Source organism: Mesoplodon bidens, assembly GCF_964165515.1.
Source record: "Mesoplodon bidens genome assembly, chromosome: 16".
NCBI classification, from domain to species: Eukaryota; Metazoa; Chordata; class Mammalia; order Artiodactyla; family Ziphiidae; genus Mesoplodon; species Mesoplodon bidens.
This window is the reverse complement of record NC_138173.1, coordinates 66275528-66296969: the sequence shown is the minus strand read 5'-3', so window position 1 is coordinate 66296969 and position 21442 is coordinate 66275528. Positions and strand designations below refer to the sequence as shown.

General features: G+C 46.9%; 1 long non-coding RNA gene across 22 annotated transcripts in view; it reads right to left on the bottom strand.

Moving 5' to 3' along the window:
* Positions 1 to 21442, bottom strand: part of LOC308630271 — a 369427-nt gene that overhangs the window by 89904 nt on the left and 258081 nt on the right. The window contains exon 5 of one of the 22 annotated variants that reach the window (XR_014017798.1): positions 15821 to 15913. The exons of 19 other annotated variants lie outside the window; for them this stretch is intronic. This is a non-coding gene — a long non-coding RNA (uncharacterized lncRNA). Of the gene's footprint in view, positions 1 to 7980; positions 8241 to 15820; positions 15914 to 21442 lie in introns of all 22 variants that reach the window. 2 more of the 22 variants (XR_014017799.1, XR_014017800.1) reach the window with 2 other exon arrangements.

The following is a 21442-nucleotide window of genomic DNA, read 5'->3' as shown; positions in this document are numbered from 1 at the left end:
GCGCACCGCAATGAAGAGTGGTCCCCGCTTGCCGCAACTGGAGAAAGCCCACGCACAGAAACGAAGCCCCAACACAGCCAAAAATAAATATAAATTAATTAAAAAGAAAAATCTTAAAAAAATATATATATATCAGGTGCTACATACCTTTGAATCCAGGCAGGTCGAGTTCTTACTATAACAAAAATCCAATAATCCTCAGAAAAAGACAACATAATACAGATTTACTATTATGTATTATCTACAATGTCCAATTTCCAATCAAAAATTACTACACGTGCAAAGAAACAGAAAAGAGGAATGCCTACTCAGGAGAAAAAGTCAGGCAATACAAAATGTCATTGCATGGGAAAGGATGTTGTAATTATCAGACAAAATTTCAAAATAAGGTATTAATGAAGGAGCAGATAAAGAATGAAGAAAACAACCAGCAAATATGTAATAGAAAGATCAATAGAAACTCTCCAATCCACGCAACAGAGATTTAAAATACTGAGGAAAAGTAAACAGAAACTCAGAGACCTGTGAGATGATGTCAAGCACGATCCAACACGTGTGTAATTAGAATCCAAGAAGAAGTAAAAGATAGAAGGGGGAAGAAACTGATTTGAATAAATTATGGCCCCGAACTTTTCAAACTGGGTACAAATAGGGTAGGGGAGTAGGCCTTCTCTATATAAACTCAGATCTCCATCAGGATGGAATTAGCCTCAGGAACATTTGACTCAAAGGCTCACAGCTAAAGGATAATCTTTTAGGTCATGGCCACTGCTTTCCGAGGGAAAAGCAATCTGGGAGCCAGAAAAATCTAACTTTGAAAGCTCAAGTCATGCCTTTTACCTGTTATGTGACACTGGTTGAGTTAGTTCTTGTCTCTAATCTGTAGTTTCCTCACCTGAAGTATGGAGGTCATACTATGTAGGACATCTTGCCATACTGCCCTGAAGTAGCATATGTGAAACATATATAGTTTAGTAATTTTTTTACTAATATATTTTATCTCTCCCACCAGAATATAGATTCCAGGAATGTGGGGCCTTTTTTGTCTGATTGCTCACTTTTATATCCCCAGAACCTAGAACAGTGGCCAAGGTATGATAGGTACCCAATAAACATTGGCTGGAAAGAGACATGCATGACTTTATCACAATGAATGAATTTCCAACAGAGAGTCTGGTTAGTGTAGACACTCCATGAATGTTATTTTCCTGCCCTGTTTTCCTTTCCTCCCACATTCCAGGAAAGGCATCTGCCAGTTACTGTGAGACTAAGTTCACAGCTCTGGACCCATTCTCATCCCAGTCAAAATAACATGATTATTTGGCTGAGCGAGACAGGAAATGACCAATAGCCACAACTAATGACACAGTCCCTGGCCAGGGAGACAAAAGAACAGCTTCTGTGCAGTGTAAGCAGCAAGGAGCCACAGGAATGTGAGACAGAAACATTTTTTCATGATTATTTTTACTAAACTGATACAGCTTGCCTTCCAGTTATTCTTTGATAAAACTGACACTCAACGTATACAACTCAAATGTGACTTAGTCAGCCTGAATTCTCCTTGCTTCTACACCCACTCCTGGGGAAAGGGATAAGTCATACTCAACAAAGGAGAGAATTCGAGTTCCTCATCTTTAGGGTGTCACAGAACTTTTCCAGGACCTGATGAATATTATGGATCCTCTACCCAGAAAAAAATACACATACAATGTTTTGCATACATTTTTAGGGGGTTGAAGGACCCCATCCTTCAGATTCGTGAACCATGTGGTCTGAAGCAAAGTGCTCCATTTTACAGATGAAAATACCAGGGTGCAGAGAGGAAAAAAAATCTAGCCCAAGGTCACGTAATAAGGTCACTTATAAGAAATAGCTACAAACCGACCCCCTCCGTAGCTTCTAATATCAAGACCAATGTAATTTTCATTACTTAATAACTATTTTGATTTTTCATAAGCAGCCAAAATATCTGTAATCACCTCTGATGAGTCAGGTGTGTGACTCAGCTTGTTAATATCCATTTTGGCGGGGAAGGTATGAGTAGAAAAGAATGACATTAGGGTTTGTACCTGAGAAGAATGCAGATTTAAATCTTGACCCTCCTCTTAACTGTGTGATCTTGACTCATTACTGAGCATTTCTGAGATCGTGTTTCTCTTGTCTGGAAAATGGAAGTTAAGAGAACCTACCTCACAGGGCTGTTGTCAAGATTAAATATGATAATGCTTGTAAAGCATTAGCTGTTGTCAGTAGTAGTAGTACTTTTATAATTTTAAAGCAGTTTTCAAAATGGAAGTACAAAATATTTTGAGTGATGACAACATCATAGGGATAAGTGTCCAGTTATCTACAGTATAACTAGTCAGTTCATACAAGCACTAATCTCATAATATTCAATAGAAAGAGAATGCTTCCATCGGGATAGGCTGTTATCTCCTGAACCAAATCATCTTCCAAGGCTCGAAGGCTTGCAACAATAGAGATTTACTTCTTATTCACATGACTTGCCCACCAGAAGTTCCACGGTGCGTCTATTCCGGGGTCCCGTTGTGGAGCAGCTTCTATGTAGAACATAGTTGGGCATCAGGTCAGAAGGGAAAGAAATACAGGACAAACCACACACTGTCTTCTGCCTAGTAGCAACACATACCACTTCCACTCACACGTCACTGGCCAGAGCAAAGCCACAGGGCCAGCCTATATATTCATGGGGTATAATCCCACCTCCATTATGGTTTACAAATCCCAATTTGTGAACCATAATGCAATCTACCTTGGTCGATGGGAGCTGCTCTCTGCAGCGACTGTCCTAAGTAATGAAATGTGACTATGGAGCTGAAATACTCAAGTCTAATCAAAATGACCAGGTGAGAAAAAAAACAAAAGAGTCCTCAGAGGACATAGAAGAAAAGCCAAAACCAAATCAAAATGGTCCCATCTAGGCAAATGTGAAAGAAGCTGTTTAGTAAAGAGACCGTAGTCTGCATGGAGGCTAGAAAAGGGGGCGGGGTAGGGCAGTGTAAACCATGAATGTCACCCTCACTGCTCGGGAGAGAAGGTTCTAATCATCTGGCAAGAGTTTTCTTGGTGTGCTTGGCACGCACGTTTTTGCTGTGGTGGTACCTGTAAATGGGGTCATAATAATACATATCTCTCAGAGTGTTCATGGGAATCATTCAGTGAAATAATGATTGTGATGTACTTAACACAGTGCTTGGTTCGTGTGCTCATTAAATGCTAGCTGATAGGGCTAGAGATAGAGATAGAGACAGACATAGATATGTTTCCCATCATATTTGGGGTCTGGACCCTGCAAGACTGTGAGCCTCTGTCCCCAGCTGACCCTGGTGCTGCCTTCTGTCACAAGGTGGTCTGGCCTGGAGCTCTGACATCTATATTGCGCTTTAACATTTGCAAAGTACATTCTCATCCATTTTATTCCCATTTATCCCTACAAGTCCACACAGGCTGTAAGTGCAAAGTCCCCCAGACTGTAAGTGGCAGAGCCAGACTCCAATGCCGATTTCATCTGAGGCCTTTGGGCTCCAAATTCTGTGCTCTTTCTCCGAGGAAATTCTGCCACATCCTTTGATCTCTGACTCTCTCTCTCTCTCTCTCCTCACCCTCTCTCTTTGCCATAGTTACTTCAAAGGGACAATAGTTGAAAAATAATGGTACTCAGCCATCCTACTTTTCATTCAGGGTGTGCATCTCCCTCTCAACATTCCAGTGTGTCTGACCCAAGATGTGACTGGCTTTGGGTGGTTTGGGTCCCAGTTCTGGGCTCCATATGCCCTGGCACAGAAGGCTGGGTTTGCTTCTCATTGTAACAAGGTTGCACTAATTAGCTGCATTTGATTTTGCATATGGAGAGTAAATGCAAATGAATGCAAAGCAGTATGCAAATCAGCAACATCCTGGCTCCCCAAAAGAAAGAGCCTGCACTACTGATGTCATGACAATGTATATTAATAGTCCATCCCACCAAGACATGCTGTTTTTTCAAAAGGGGCAGGCATTCAGGTTTTTCTTTTGGGGAGGAACAGTAGTGACTTTATACTGAATTCCAAGTTTATGATCCTTGACAAAAAGTCTATTGGCCACAGTGCTATGTTCTCTATAGAAGATTCTTGTAGGCAATGGTGTTTGTTGGAAAGAGACACAGGCTTGGGAATTGAGCCATACAGATTGTGATTCAAAGTCCTGTTCTTTGCCTGGTCTGAGACCTGAGTCTCAGTCTCCCCAGCTGTACAATGGGGTTAACCAACCTACTACCTACAGAGCTGTCGGTGAGGACAAAATGAGACAAGAGGCGCCTGACACACAGTAGGTGCTCAGTAAGTGCTCATTCCCTTGTTCACACTCATTCCTTCCTCCTTCGGAAGACTAAATTGGCAAATAGAAGAAGTAAAGAGGGCTCGTCTTCTAATCCTTGCTTGCCCTGCATTGCTTGCCATCCCATTTCATGATCTTTCTAGTACAAAGCTGTATCACAGACCAATCATTTTTAACAAAGACCCTATGACCTCTTAGAGTCCTCCAAACATGAGTAGATGACTCTGATCTGTGCCCCAAAGTACCATCTCCTGGAAACAATAGCAGCTATTCTTACAAAGCTGGTGAATTCCTCCACTTTCTAGATCTAGTTCAAGCATCACTGTATCCTGGAAGCCTTTCATGGGGTCCCTGAGAGACTAGGGGCTCCCGTCTGTGCCCCCAGAATGCCCTGTGTCCCCTCCACGGCTATGTTCTGTTACTGCAGCTTGCTTACCTTTTACCCTAAGTACACTGGTTGTTTCTCACGATGGGGACTATTTCTGAATCATCTTTGCATCCTTAGCCCATGGCACAGGGCCTGGCAAAGAGAAGATGCACAGTATGTGTGGGAGGGAGAGGGAGAGGGAAGGCGCGGGGTAGGAAGGATAAAAGGAAAGAAGCATCACCACATATTTAGCTGGAGCCAAGCACACACACACACATGCAGTTACTCCTAACGAAATCCTGATTAAAATCAGACGAATTCGGGAAATGCATGAACACCTGAGCTTGAGTTCCCTGCCACCAAGTCCTATCCCAGAGCAAAACGAGGCCACAGGGACACAAATCTGCTCTCAGGCAAAGACCTCACTCCCACGCAGGCGGTGTGGGGATAGAGGGGCTTCTGTTTAGGGCACCGAGCCTCCCAAACCAACCTCATCCACTCAGCTGAGCATCTGAGCGTTCTCCTATATGTTAAGGATTCATATTCTGTAACTGGACCCTCCAGCCAGATGCAAAATAAGTGATGGCTCTTGATCAAACTGCCTGAGGCCCACCCATGGGGAGCGTGCACGTGCACACACACACACGCCATTGCCATGTGCACACGTAGGGGTGCTTATGTGTACACAGACCTACGTTCATACTATGCATGCGTACATGCACGCAGACTCTCGTGTGTATGCACAGACTCACCTTCACACTATCCATTCAGACACACGCACACAGACACATGTAGGTGTGCTCATGTGTGTGCTCATGTGTGTGCTCAGAGGCACATATTTAGAGCTCCTTACAGGCAAGAGACACACACTCTGAGACTAGCTTTATCTTCCTCTTCCATTCCAAACACCCAGGCACAGCTCTTGATGGTTACTGGCATTTCTGAAACTCCGCAGAAACTACAAAAGCAGCCCCAGAGCGCCCCACCTGCTCTACCTGCCCAAGTCCATGGCTTTCGGCCTCTTAGGGCTCCACCCCCAGGAGGCCCCTGTCCCCCTTTGAAGGCTGTTAATAAATAAACTTCAGGGCCAAAAGGCAGAGGTGTCAGCTGTGACCTGGGTGACCAACAGGAAGGAATCTATTTGCCACCCTCACCAGCATTTTTTCATGATGTCTCTGGGGAGACTGAGTCTCACTTTGCAAGTGAAGAAACTGAGAGATGAAGTGAGATGCCTGGGGCCACCAGCAACATCCTCCCGGGACCTGGGGCCAGCCTTGCTCCCCGGCTCTGAGCTCTTTGCAAAATAAGCTCTTAGGAAGACAACAATCCAAAGATCTAGGGTGAAATTTCTCAGCCTCAGAGGCTTCTGAGAACCTCTCCACAGGAGCATCAGGGAAGGACACGCACTGCCCTCCCCTGCGGGGAGAATAAAGGCTATCGTTCCGCCCTGTGGCTGGCAGGAAGCTCAGTGGAAGGAGGAAAGGGTAGAGGAGATTGGGGAGCAAATGAAAGAGAAAGAGAAGGAAAGGGAGAAACAGAGAGAAAGAGGGAAAGACGGGAGGAAGGGTAGGCAAGCGGGCAATTTACCTTAGAGGGAAGAGTGGGCTCTCCATGGAAACAAAAGTGCCTGTGTGTCTTAAGATGCCACTAAAGAGGAAGACTGTAAATTTTCCACCCAGGAGGCAGGGATGAGTGCCGGGCTTTGACAGCTGAATTCGAAAAACATTCCTATCCATCACCATAGATCCCAGCTCCCACCTAGGCCAGGTGCTGTGGGGACGATTAATGGCAGGTCTCACATACCCTATTTTATCTTAAACATTCCTTTTAGACAAATAATATTCTGGGATCATTTTATCTCTTCCTCCAGCTGAAAAGAAAAGAAGGGAAAGGTAAGCTGGGACAACGTGAGAGAGTGGCATGGACATATATACACTACCAAACGTAAAATAGCTAGCTAGTGGGAAGCAGCCGCATAACACAGGGAGATCAGCTCGGTGCTCTGTGACCACCTAGAAGGGTGGGATAGGGAGAGTGGGAGGGAGGGAGACACAAGAGGGAGGAGATATGGGGATATATGTATATGTATAGCTGATTCACTTTGTTATAAAGCAGAAACTAACACACCATTGTAAAGCAATTATACTCCAATAAAGATGTAAAAAAAAAAAGAAGGGAGAAACAGAGAAGGAACAGAGAGATATGGGCAAAACGTATGTACCTGCCATGACACCAGGGAGGGTCTTTCATCCAGACAAAGGTGCTGGAGGTGGATGGACTTAAATCTGAAACTCGGCAGCCCTTGCGCCGAGCAACAGGGCCAGGGGTCGCTCTCACCCTCTGACCCTCTTACCTGGGAAGAAGAGGTAATTTACCCCACACTTTCATGGGATGGTTCTACACACCTAGTTTATATACAGCTTCTGTGAAAGGGCATGGCGGAGGGTCAGGTGCAGTGAGCCTGCCTAAAATGCCTTTCCTTCCCTCGCACGTGGAGCCTATATGGAAACATATATATATGAAAGCACCCCCTACTTTCTTCAAGGTAGAAATCCCTCCTTGCCCAGAGATAACCTCTCTCCTGATGTGCGGTTTCTCATTCCTTTAAACGAGAACAGCAGTCCTTACAGTCTGTTGTTTGGGAGCAACCCCGTCCTGGTATATTCTCCATTTGCCCCCAGTCCCAGCCACATCCATTCTCTGTGCCCGAGGGGGCTGACCCCCAAAAATGGCATCTCCCGATCTCCCTTGCTTTCTGGTTTCTGACCAGGCTCAGCCAGTAGGAGGGCCTGGAAGGAGAATGGGGGGAGGAAGAGAGAGAGATTGGAGTACTCACTTCTCCCCAACTCAATCTCTGCTGCCGTTCTGGGGTTCTGAGGTGGCCCCCCTGATGAGACTCCAGCTCCCCCACTGCATTCCTGTAGCAAACGCTGCTGCACTGCTTTGGAAACTCCCGCCTTGGTAGTTCCTAGAGGCCTCAGCACTTCTTGGCTCCTTAACTCTTCAAGGTTGATTGTATGTCCATAACAAACCACCCTACAACTTACCGGCTTGAAACATTAACTAGCTTTTTTTTTTTTTTTTTTAATTTATTTACTTATTTATTTTTGGCTGTGTTGGGTCTTCATTTCTGTGCGAGGGCTTTCTCTAGTTTAACTAGCTTTTTAATTCATAATTCTGTGGGCTGGCGATCTGAGCAGGGCTCAGCTAGGAAGCTCTTCTGCTCGCAGCGGTCATGGCTGGACTCACTGATACATTAGTAACCAACAGATGTTCACCTGGGGGCTGGCTGGTCCCGGCTGGTCTCACTCAGGTATCAGGTGGTGGCTGTTGGCTGGTGGTTGGGTCTTTCTCTCCATGAGGCCTCCAGTAGGCTAGTGTGGGCTTCTTTTCATGATATCTGAAGCATTCCAAAAGGGTGAAGGCAGAAATTGCAAGGCCTCTGGAATTCACTCCAAGTCAGTTTTGCCATAATCCGTTCGTTCAAACAAGTCACAAAACCAGCCCAGATTAAAAGGGATGGAAACTAATTCCGCATCTGGATGAAAGGAGCAGCAAAGGAAGAATACATAATGGGATGGGAGGAATCTGTGGCCATGAAACAATCTATCACACCTGCCACCTCTATAAATGATTCTTTCCTTTCCTTCTCTTTAGAATTCCAAGTGTGCCTTTTGTTTCCTGCTGGGACCCTGACTGGCACAATATATAACATTATTTATGACATCATACTCTACCTTATCCTTCTTCGAAGTGCTTTTTATGCTTAACGTTACGTTTTTGAGATTCATCTGTATTTGCCACACGTAGCTCTCGTTTATTTATTTTCACTCCTCCATCATACTCTTTGTAGGAGTTTATTTCATCCATTCTCCTGTGGATGGACATTTAGCTTAGCAGTTTTCTGCGTTATAAATCCTACATTTCTCCTTTGCACATGAGAGTTCTCTGGGGAGTGTACTTAGGAGTAAAGTTGCTATAGTGTGAGGCTGCCAAATTAGTCTCCAAAGTCAACACGGTCTTTAATAGAACAAATAGAATCTGAGAGCTGAACGAAGTTGAAAAACTGGGTTCATTTTACATTATGCAATTAGCTGTGTTTTGCAGAACCGTCGCAATGGCTGGTTGGAATGAACCTCCCACCCAATATAAGAATCTTTTCAACAGTGTTCCCAGGAGATGGTCAAACAATCCTTGCTTGAACTCTTAAGAATACACAGGGGAAGCTTGTTACTTTAACTGTGATTCCCTCTGCAGAGCAAGACTAATTTTGGAAAAAGAATAATCCTTTCCTCTTGCAGTACAGCCAAAGCCCAGGGTGTATGGCCTAAAGGAGAAGCAGCAAGAGATGATGAAATTAGCAGAGGAAGCTGGGGGAGGCCACAGGGGGATGGTCCTGCCCTGGCACAGAGGGCATACTTTATCCTGAGGGCAATGGGGAATCCATGAAGGAAGCTGGGCAGGAAAGAAACAGGTTCAGATTTGGTTTTCAAAAAGTCAGCCTATGGGCTTCCCTGGTGGCGCAGTGGTTGAGAGTCCGCCTGCCGATGCAGGGGACACGGGTTTGTGCCCCGGTACGGGAAGATCCCACATGCCGCGGAGTGGCTGGGCCTGTGAGCCATGGCCACTGAGCCTGCGCGTCTGGAGCCTGTGCTCCGCAACGGGAGGGGCCACAGCGGTGAGAGGCCCGCATACCGCAAAAAAAAAAAGTCAGCCTATCTGCAGTGTCCACAGTGGAGGCAGAGGGACCAAAGAGAGAACAGTTATGGTGACCCTGCGGGGAGATGATGCTCAAATGAAGAGATATTAAGGATGGAGAAAGGAAGTGGCTTTCAGTGGTTGAGGCTGGAATCTGGCATAAAACTTCCATTTGGTACTTAAGTGCCCTGCTCACCTCCTTGAACTTTTGTTTCTTTATCTGTAAAAAAACGGGTAATGATAGTACCTATTTCATAGGGTTGGTATGATGACAAAATGGGATCTTCCATTTAAAGAGCTTAGTGTCTGTCTCATATTGTGTGCTCAATAAATGTTGGCTATTCTTCTCATTGAAGAACCATTGTCAAGACTACAGAAGTCAGGGTAGGTTAACTTGCTATCACTGAGAGACCCAGAAATGCATAGGGTTAAAACACTGCAGTTTATTACTTATTCCCATGACGGTCCAAGGAAAGCGTCTTTGATGGCTAGACAGCTCTCCCCACGTGGCGATTTAGGGCTCCAGGTGGCTCCGTTGTCACCTGGGACCTTATTGTTCTCTTCCTCCAACCTAAGGAAGTGGAAGGAGGTCCGTCCACTTACTAAAAGCTCTGCACCTGGGTGTGGGCACCACACTCCTGTTCACACACCATTGGCGAGAACCAATCACGTGGTCACACCCAGCCTCACAGGAAGCTGGGAAATGCAGTCACTGGCTAAGAAGCCCCTTCTCTCTCCACGTTGGGCTGTTGGTATTGCAGGCTGTAAGAGTCTTTCTTGTGGGGCTGTCTTGTACATGGTAGGATGCTGGGTAGCATCTTCATCGTCTATCTCCTAGATGCTAGTAATACAGACACACCTAGCTCATGGCAAACAAAACTATCTCCAGACATTGTCAAATATCTTCTGGGGTGCAAACTCATCCCCTAGTTGAGAACCACTGCTCTACAAAAGAGGAGGAAAATTCTGGGATGGGGGGGTGGGGGGCGGGGAGGGCAGCTGGCCACCTCTGGAGGAGAGAGAAAATTCAAATTAATAGCTTAGCTCAATTCCTTGTTCCCTCTAGAATGTGAGCTCCCCAAGGCAGGGGTCTTCTGTATTTTGCTTACTGCAGAACTTCCACCCCCAATGCCCTGCACCCAGAGCATCACCTGACCCCTAAAAGGCAATCAATACATAGTTGTCAACTAACTGGATGTGCTCTGTAGACTAGACCAACATTCACCATTCAAACATACTTTGGGTGCTTTCCATGAAGCAAGCCCTGTGCTTGTAAAGGATGCCCTTTCTCCTTGTATCAGGAAATATCATTAATAATAACATTAATCATCATTTTAAAAGCCCAGATCCACTGGTAACAGTACGTCACATGGGATCTGCCCAACTCCACCCCACTTCTGGAGATGCTGAGCCCCTGGTACCTAAAGGAAAGAGATTCCAGCTCAGGCTGCTGTTCCACGGCTGCTGATTTCATCTTCCTGAAGGACCTCCCAATGCCCGAGCTTTGCAGATCCCCCTGCTATGCCTGATGCCAAGTTATTGCATTCTCTGGCATTGGGGCCAGATGTGGAGATGATCAACATTCATGTATTCATTCAACAGATATTTATTAAGCTCCTACTACGTGCCACCCATGGTATTAGGACCTGGATTCAGAGCAATTAAGTCCAGTGGGGAAAAGGACTTTTTTTTTTCCTGCTCTCAAGTTAGTCACAGAGATACAGAAAAAGTAAAGAGACTTCGAAACAGGAGTGGTAAATCCAGTGGGACTGGCCAGGAAAGGCTGACTGAGATGACTTTTCAGTGTGAGTGGTTGGGAGCTCAGCAAAAACTTTGTTAAATGAATGAATGAATAGGTGAGAGACAGGGACATCCAAGCTGAAAGACACCAAGTGCAAAAGCAGAGAGGTGTGCAAAATCACCAAACCTGTCAGCAAGGAAGTAAGTTGCTGTGGCTGGTGTGTGCCAAGGTTGAGAGGGTAATACCAAGAGTCATGATTATAACAGAGAGATAGTTGGCATGTCTCGACAGCTTCCCACGCGCTTGGCACTGTTCAAAGGGCTTTAGGCATATTATTTCATGGAATACATACAACATTATTAGCCCAACTGTACCGATGGGAAAACTGAAGTCCAGCGAAGCTAAGAATTTGCCCAAACTTGCACAAGTGGCAGAGCTGGGCAGATTCCAACCCATGCCAGAGTCTTCACTCTTCACCTCTGGATCTTGGGGAGGGTTTTGCATTTCACAGGAAGTCTTTTGACCTCAGTCTTGCAGGTAATGAAGAAGCCAGGAAAGGAGGCCACGCGGTCTTTGCTCTTAAACACCTCACATTCCGCGAGGAGAAACACGCACGGGCAAAAGCCTTTAGAGTCTGCACAGGCCAAGACAAGTGCTGGACCACAGGCATAGACAAAGAGGCCTGTCTCCCCCACCTCTGCTCCAAAATGAGGGCAAGTTGAATGTTCATTTGACTAACCGATGAAGGCTTCATGGAGCTGGTGTCACTTGAGTTGAGTCTGGAGGGAAGAGGGTGCATTCAGGCAGATGTCGCCGTGTATCCAAAGGCACGAAAACTGGAACCTGCAGGTGTTGGAGGCATTGGGAACAGCCTGGAGCAGCAGGGTAGGGAGAGGCAGGAAGAGCATATTTTCCACTTGGAGCTTGTCTGTGGCCCTGAGTTCAGGCTTTAGGCCTTGAAGAAGCAGTAGCCAGAGGGCTCCTCCAATGCTGGAGAGGGTGACCCTGCGTTGCTTAAGATGGTAGAAATGAAACTCATGCAAGAAACCCCTACAGAAATGTTACAAGCTTTCAAAGTGCTCGGCAGCTGTTCAGCTGAGCACCTGGGCCCCGTAGAAGACAAGGCTGCCGGCAACTGAATGCACTGGTGGACCCAAGAAACGTTTCTTTCCTCTTCTCTTTTTTCAATTTTTACAGGAAAAAAATGTCCCTTGAATCTGGCTAATATGAGAAAGTCCACTGAGAACACTTGAAAAAGCAAAAGATGAAGGGGGAAAGAGCCTGAGATCAAGTCCTAGCCTGGCTCTGACCAGCTGCATGTTCATCGCACCATCCCCTCCTCCTGAGGAAGACTACATTTCCCAGCCTCCCTTGCAGTGGTTTGGGGCCACGTGATGGAGTGTTGGCCAATGGGGTGTGAGCGGAAGGCAGGAAAGTCACTTCCAGACCTCACCCTTTAAAACATCCTACAAGACCCTCTTGCCTTCTTTTTTCTTCCATGGCAACTCTGGGGACCATATGCTCCAAACAGTGCATGGATGGAGGAGAGCCAACTAACCCCAACAGGACTGCAACTTGAGCAAGAAATACATTTTATTTGTTAATTCACTAACATTCCAGGGTTCCCCTGTCCCTGCAACACTGATTCCCCAGTGCTTCTAAAAGTGTGGTCCACAGACCTCCAGCATCAGCTTCACCTGAGAACTTCTCTGAAATGCAAACTCTCCAGCTCCATGCTAGACCTACTAAATCAAAAGTTCTGTGCGTGGAGCCCAGAAACTCTCTTTGGGGATTCTGATGCAGCCAAAGTCAAGAACCACTGGCTTACTCTATAAGCTACTGTGTGGCCTTCATCTTTTGAGCCTCAGTTACCCCCTCTGTCAAATGGGGGTGAGAACGCCTCCCCTTGCTGAATTCAGGTGAGCGTTCAATGTTACTACATGGTGTGATATGTATAAAGAATCCAGCTCAGGAGCCAACACACTTTCCACGTACAGTCCAGAGCCAGATGACTTGGGAGAGCCACACAAATAGTAGGTGGGGGCCCTGCCTTCTGGCACTGTGAGGGGCTTCCTCTACGATGGCCCCCAGTGATCACGCCTCCCAGGATCCAAGCCCTTGAATAATCCCCTCCAGTGTCTGGGCTGGACCTAGTAAGTCGGGTCTGATGAACCTTCCTTCAAGGCCCACGGGGAAAATTCTTTGCCTCTTGCAGTGTCTGGAGGCTCCAGGCATCCCTTGGCTTGTGGCTGCACAACTCCAGTCTCTGCTCCATCCTCACATGGCCTTCTCCTCTTCTGTCTTCCCTTCTGTCTCTTGTAAGGACACTTGTCATTGGATTTAGGGCCACCCAGATAACCCAGGATGATCTCAAGATCCTTAACTTAATTACCTCTGCAAAACCTATTTTGCCAGATGAGCTCACATTCGTAGATTCTGGGATGTGGACATATCTTCCACCGGGGCCACCGTTCAACTAACCACATGGCCCCAAGACAGGGATGGGTCTTATTCAACATTATATTACCCTGGTCAAGTCACCCTGTGTAGTGCTTGACCCAAATAGGAATTTGACACAAGTTTGTGAACAGAAAGGCAGCAGAGCATTTAAGTGACTGGGCTTTAGAATTAGCTATACCTCTATTCAAACCGCAACCGCTTACAGACGATGTGACGTTAGGCAAATTACTTAAGCTCCCTGAACCTCAGTTTCCTCCTGTGGGCATTTTAATAATACGTATCTCATGGGGTTATTATGAGCATTAAGCTAGTAAGTGCAAAACACCTACACCATATCTGGCACCTAATGGGGATGCAAAATGCTAACACCGTGCCTGGCACACAGGGGTCCTCAATAAAGACTTGCTACTCTGACTAGCATGTTGATGATTGGCATGGCTGTGGTTCCCACTCTCACACACCTCCCAGCCTTTTGCTCTGACTACCACAGGGGCCCCTTCCCGTGCTCAGAGTCCCTGGGGTGATCCAGCAGCCCTCCTTGGAGACAGCTGTGGATAAATAACCCAGCCCTGCCCTCCCACCCGCAGGCCCCCTTCCCTTCCCACCGCCTGGCTCGCCTCCTCCAGTGACGCCTCCCAGGGCAGGGCTGGCAGTGAGCTCGCCTAGGCCCCTCATTGTTATTCCTGGCACGACGTAATCCTGCCAGAATCCTCAGAGACCCGTAAAAATACCCGCAGTTTGTCTTTCATCAGAGCAGCTCAAAGCCCCATGGCATCCTCTCGAGAAGACAGTGCTCCCAGCTGAGTTCTGGGAGCCGGCTACTTCCCAGGATGGTCTGGTATTTGCAAGGCAGAGGGAGCGAGTGTGAACTGAAATAACCCAGCCCAGGCACTGGCACACCCAGGCTGCCAGGGAGATACAAGGCTTAGTGTATGGAGAGATTCTCCCTGGAATTTTCTGGATGTCAATGCTCTGAGTCACACACGAGTGGGTCTGCATTCCCACTCGGCTACTGAGTAGCTGTGTGACTTTGGGCATTTCACTTAGCCTCTCTGTGCTTCAGTTTTTGGCTCTGTAAAACACAGTGGAGATGATATCCACTTCCTAGGTTTCCTGGGAGGGTTAAAAGGGATAGTATAGGCACAGATAGAAGAAAATATTTGCAGCATATATACCTGACAGAGGACTTGTATCTAGAATGTGTTAAGAACTCTTGCAATGCACTAAGACAAACAAGACCCTTCCCCAGATGCGGGAAAGACATAAAGGGATGCTTCGCCAAAGAAGATATATACAATAACTACATGAAAAGGTGTGCAATGTCATTAGTCATCAGGGAAATGCAAATCACAATGATGAGATACCACTTCACACCCACTAGAATGGCCAAAATGAAAAAGACTGTCAATATCAAGTGTTGGTGAGGATGGGGGAGCAATTGGAACTCTCATACACTCATGGTGGGAGTAAAAAGCTGATATGACCACTTGGAAAAACAGTTTGGCAGTTGCTTATAAAGTTAAAAATACACTTAGCATATGACCCAATGATTCCACTCCTAGGTATTTCCCCAAGACACATGTCTATAAAAAGACTTGTATGTGAAAGCACATAGCAGGCTTATTCATAATCACCAAAAAATTGAAAAAATGTCTGTCAATAGATCAAAGGATAAACGGAGTGTGGAATATCCAGGCAACGGAATATTAGATAGTAATAAAAAGGAACAGCTACTGGTATTCCTGGATGAATGCCATAAACACTACATGGAGTAAAAGAAGACACATGAAAAAGCAAAACTTCCATTCGTAAGTTCTAGAAGAGAGAAACGAATCTGCGGTGACAGAAATCAGAGCAGTGGCCGCCTTCGTGTACAGGTGGGGAAGGAGGGTGAGTGGACGAAGGCCCAGGAAACGTTCTGGAGTGATGGAAACATCCTATATTCCTGTATTGGGGTGATGGGTACATGGGTGTATACATTTATCAAAACTCACCGAAAGCTATACTTAAAGATCTTTGCATTTTGCTGTATGTAAATTAAATCTCAATACAATTGAGATTTCTACACCATGTGTGTAGAAAGCTCAGCAAGGGGTCCAAGTTGATGGACAGGACTCAGTAACGGTCAACTACTATCAGAAAACAGTAAAGACAAGTAAAAAGCATATAAATTATTCAACTGTATGTTGGGAGTTCAATGTGCTAATCTGGATTCTAACCTGAGAACCCCATCTGAGATGCGGCAAAACTCACAGAAAGGCACCATGGGCTAAGTCTTTTGTGCCCAGCTCTGCACTCTTCCTTTCTTTCTCCTGTGAACAGAGAAACAGAAAAGGAGGTGTTTTGCTGGCTGAAGATGCTCTTCTTAGAAGCAGCGGGGCGGACGGAAAGTGTACCTTTGGGGGAGTGGTGAGAACAGGCTTACTAACAATAAAGACGCACAGATGCCTCAGTGGGTCCACAGCCCACACTGTTACATCCAGGGTTTCAGAGATGCCCAAGGCAGCTGTGGAAATGAGTTTGGCCCAGCTGCTTAGGCAGCGGGCTCTTGAAGACAGAACAGTATCCAAGGTAAGGAAACTGGCTGAGGCCCAGCTGTCCCCCAAACTCCCATCCAATCCCAGGCCAACTTTCCCCCTTACTGGCCGCCCCAGCAGGATCTTCCTGCATCCCTCACTCTTCCTGGACTGTTCCATCCTCACACTTTGGTGGATGTGGGCCTGTACCCAAGCAAGGAGACGTCACTCCCAGCAGAGCACATTGGCTGTTGTACTCTAATCTGAGGCCTCTCACTGGACGCCCATCGCAGTGGCCCTGGAATCGCCTGGAGTTGCTGCTGGCTCTGCCCCCAGGGGTCCTCATCTCTTAGACATGAGACAGACCAGACCAGGAGCTCTCCCGCCCCATAGCTCTGAGATTCTTCCCTCTTCTAGCGCTGTGGCCTGAGCTGCCTCCCAGAAGTCCCAAGGGTGGCACTGAGAGTTGCCGAGACCGTCTGCAGGGCCTCCATGCCCAGGCCGTGTGGTCCACCTTCCAGACCTCCGAGGCCTGGCTCCAGCCTTGCAAGCCACAGAGATGCCCATATTTGCTTAAAGTAGTTGCCCACAGCATCTTTTAAAGAGAACACTCTGCATTGGGAATTACAGCAACAGAAGGAGGAAAGAATAAGATTTTCCTATCATCCCCTACCGAACAGGGCTGCTGGCTGGAAAACAGCCCATATTTTGGATGCAAATCACACTAAGGACTTAGGAGGCTTTGGGGAAGCCATCTTTGTGGGAAGCGGCAAAAGTGCCCCCTTTTGGGGCCTGCATGAAAAGACTTTGTCTCTACCTGTGGATCAAAAGTCAGAACAAACTGCCCTGAATTACTGAACCCAGAATACGCATTTGTTGTTACCATTGTTGTTGTTTTGAAAGGGAAAGGAGCTACCATTTCATTTCCACCCATGACTTGCTATGTACCCAGGGCCGGCTGCGTAACTAGCAAGGTCCACCAGGTGCAAAATGAAAACGCAAGGCCTCTTATTCAAAAAGGAAAAAGAAAAGCTTTTTACTTTATTCTGCGACCTCTGTCTTTATCTGCTGTGGGGTTTTTACCTGCTAGCTCGTGTCCTGTGCCCTCAGGCTGGGGGTACTTGCAGGGGAGCGCAGCCCCTGGTAGACGTCCACAGCTCCGCCCGACCACCGGGCCCCTCCCCGTGCCCAGGTCCCCACCAGAAGCAGAGGGCAGCTGCTGGGTTTGGCCAGGGCAAGGGATGGGGCGGCCAGGAGCCCATCTTGGGGGGTGAGAAGGTGACTGGGGCAGGACGTCACTTACAAAGCACACATTCGAAGATAAAATTTATTGAGAATTTCAAGATGGCTTGGCAGACCTTTAAACTCCAAACGTTGACCTCTCTCATCTCTGTGTCAGTATAGCTTAAGCTTAAGACCCTGCCGGCCAGCATGGGTTCAAGGCTTAGCCAAGTTACTGATCATCCCTATTTATAAAATGAGGATAATACCAGGACCCCCTACATTAGGCTGATTTGAGAATTAGATGACCTAACAAGAATTGTTAACTCTTGAGACTTCCCTGGTGGCACAGAGGTTAAGAATCCACCTGCCACGGCTTCCCTGGTGGCACAGTGGTTGAGAGTACGCCTGCCGATGCAGGGGACATGGGTTCGTGCCCCAGCCCGGGAAGATCCCACATGCCACAGAGCGGCTGGGCCCGTGAGCCATGGCGGCTGAGCCATGGCGGCTGAGCCTGCGCGTCCGGAGCCTGTGCTCCGCAACGGGAGAGGCCACGGCAGTGAGAGGCCCGCGTACCGCAAAAAAAAAAAAAAAAAAAAAGAATCCACCTGCCAATGCAGGGGACATGGGTTCGAGCCCTGGTCTGGGAAGACCCCACATGCTGTGGAGCAACTAAGCCCGTGCGCTGCAACTACCGAGTCTGCGCTCTAGAGCCCGCAAGCCACAACTACTGAGCCCGCATCCACAACTACTGAAGCCCACGCACCTAGAGCCCATGCTCAACAACAAGAGTAGCCACTGCAACGAGAAGCCCGCACACCGCAATGAAGAGTAGCCCCCGCTCGCCGCAATTAGAGAAAGCCCGCACACAGCAACAAAGACCCAACACAGCCAAAAATAAATAAAACATTAAAAAAAAAAGGAATTGGTAACTCTTATAACAGCACTTGCCATGCGCTCCACACTATTTTATGTGCTCTACAAGTAGGAACTCATTTCACCCTCATAACAAGCTGATGGGTAGGTTGGTATTGTTCCCACATTACAAAAGAAGAAGCTAAGGCACAGAGAAGTAAAGCGACTTGCCTAGCTCCACGCAGCAGGTAAGTGGGTAAGAGGTGTGGCCAAGATTTGAACACATCCAGAATATGTGCTTCTAGGTCAAGACTCGGCATAGTTCAAGGTCCCTGGAAAGTGAACAAAGGTTATTGTTCCATTTCATGGACGTCTCACAATGAGCCAATGAGGTAGGGGTTTATACTCATTTGAGATCATTTCAGAGAGGACATGGGAGCTCAGAGACGTTAAGACAGTTACCCCAGGGCCCTCAGCAGTACTGACTCCAGGAGAGGAGAGGAGGTGAGCTAAGGAGATGAGGAGAGACAGTGAGAGTTGGGCCTCTGGCAGAAGGGACTTGCATGATGCCTTGGAAGTTTTGGTGTAGGCCATGTGCTCTAGATATAATTGGAAGGCTTGAGTTTGAGGGGTATGAAAGAATTGGGTGTTGTAGCCTCACGAGGCTAAAATCCTAGATCATCAGGGCAGGACAGCAGCATAAAGATTATTGAATCTGAGTCCTGAGTTTATGATCGGGGACACTGAGGCTGGAGCAGAGATGTGGCTAGCCTGATGTCCCAGAGTCAGAAAGCACAGTTCCAGGAGCAGATAACCCCTGGCCGGAGTGCTTGCCAGGTCTGTAGGATGTCCTGAGCACATACCAAGGGTCTTGGGTCCATAAATCCAACAGTCAAAACCCCTGCCAACAGGCTACTACTTGATAACCACTGACACAGCAGTCCCAGGCACAGTGAAATTCTTATAAAATAAAGCCCGTTGCTACTAATAAGGCAATTTCTAGTTAGGGTTGCTTTTTACAGTTGCAAGACTTAGCTTAAAAAACCCCACTACTTTTTAAGTCAGACAGACCTAGATTTGAAAAGGGCTCCACCACTTAGTGGCTGTGTGACCTTAGGCAAATTACTTAACCTCTCTGAGTTTCAGTGCTCTCATCAGTAAAATGTCTCTGAACTGAGATCACTTCATAGTGAATGAATATCTCTGGAACAGATTAAATGAAAAAGAAGCTACAGAGGGTAAAACTGCCTAGTTTGAAAGCTGGCACATAGTAGGTGCTCAATAAAGACCACTCTATATCTGTCAGAGTCTAAACCTACATACTACATGACAGACGAGTATCAGGGGAGATGTCAGTTCCAAAAGGACTTAAAAGTCTATCAGCACCATTTTTTCAGCAGCTTTTGCTCACTTCATGTCTCTGTGTCACATTTTGGGAATTCTTGCAATATTTCAAACTTCATCGTTATTATTATATTTGTTATGGTGATCTGTGATCAATGATCTTCGATATTACTATTGTAGCTGTTTGGGCATTTCATTTTTTGGCAGTGATGTATTTTTTTAACTAACTTGCATTTTGGAGGAAAATAACACTACTGCACACTTGGTAAACTACAATATGGTATAAACATGACTTTTATATGCACTGGGGAAAAAATAAATGCATAAATAAAAGGACTTAAAAGCACCCAGCAGACATCTCCATCTAAAAAGCCAAAGAGGGAAAACACAGCAGAATTTGGAGAGGTCCACCATTCGTCCTGACCCAGGAGCCAAGACTGGGAGGTCCTGGTGACAGGAAGTGGGGAGGGGAAGTTGAGGAGGAGAGGCAGTGTGAGAGAACTGACATTTTTGGAGTTTCTTTTCTATTTAAGGTTTTGCTAACCCGTTGGTAAAACTCATTTCTGGTTCGTGTTCTTAGCAGGAAAACACATTCAGGCTAAATAGTAAGAATGGACCCTGGCTTGGAAAGTTCTCAAAGGTTCTCACATCTCTCTGGTGTCTACTGCAACTGAGGAGTGACATTGGTTATGCAAGTCAATTTGAATAATTGTACACTGAGGATTTCCAGGGGAAACACCCAGGGCAACTTTCTGATTGGGGATCTTATGACACAGATGGATTTAAATGAAGAAAATCTGTAAGTGTGGAAGATTCTCCCTGGACACAGAGACTGAGGACATGCAGTGAACACCACGGACGCCCCAGAGCATAGACATTCTATCGGGGAGGTTTCTAAGAAAGAATAGCACAGGGTAATAAGCACCGGGTAGAGAAAAAGTAAAAGGTGTTACAAGTATCTAATCAGAGTTGTGGTTGGGAGTCCAGGCAAGCCCTTCATAAAGGTAGCATTTAGGTTGAGAAGCAAAGGATGAAAGGGCTGGGTATGGGCTTCCCAGGGCTGCCGTCACAAAGTACCACTAACCGAGTGGCTTAAAACAATAGACGTGTAGTCTCTCACAGTTCTAGAGGAGAGAAGTCTGAAATCAAGGGCACAGAAGGGCCATGCTCCCCCTGAAACTTGTAGGGTAAGATCCTTCCTCGCCTATTCTAGCCTCTGGTGGTCCTGTCAGCAATCCCTGACATTCCATGGCTTGTAAAAGCGTCACTCCAATCTCTGCCTCCATCTTCACATGGCCTTCTCCCCTATGTGTCTGTGCCTTTCTTATCAGGACACTGGTTGTTGGGTGGAGGCCACCCAATCAGGACGACCTCACCTGAACTGGATCACACTAGCCAAGACCCTGTTTCCCAAGAAGGTCACATTCACAGGCTACGACTGGAAACTGTCTTGTGGGGGTGACCCAGCTCTGTGGAATGCAGGGAGCAACACAGGTGTGTGAGCAGCCACGAAAGCCCTGAGCTGGAGATGGCGCCTTTGGGGACACGAAGAGGCCAGCGTGCCTAGAGCACAGTGAGGGGAGGGAAAGCGGTCCTGGTGAACTGGAAGGTGGGATGGAGCCACATCATATGGTCCTAGGAGACGGGGAGGAGCTTTTCAGTCTCTGAGAAAGGCACACCTTTTCCAGCTCACGCTGGAGGGGGCCTGAAAGAGGCTGACACACTGCAGGCAGGGAGTCACGGCCACTGGTGTTTTCATAGTCTGATGCACCACACCTGTGACTGGCCTGCCACTCTGGAGAACCAGATGTGAGGCAGAAACCTTCTGGCAATGATGTGCTCTCTGCTCTGGAAAACCAGAGGCTAAAATTGTCCCGTTTACTGCACAATTGCTGCCTGAGTGCA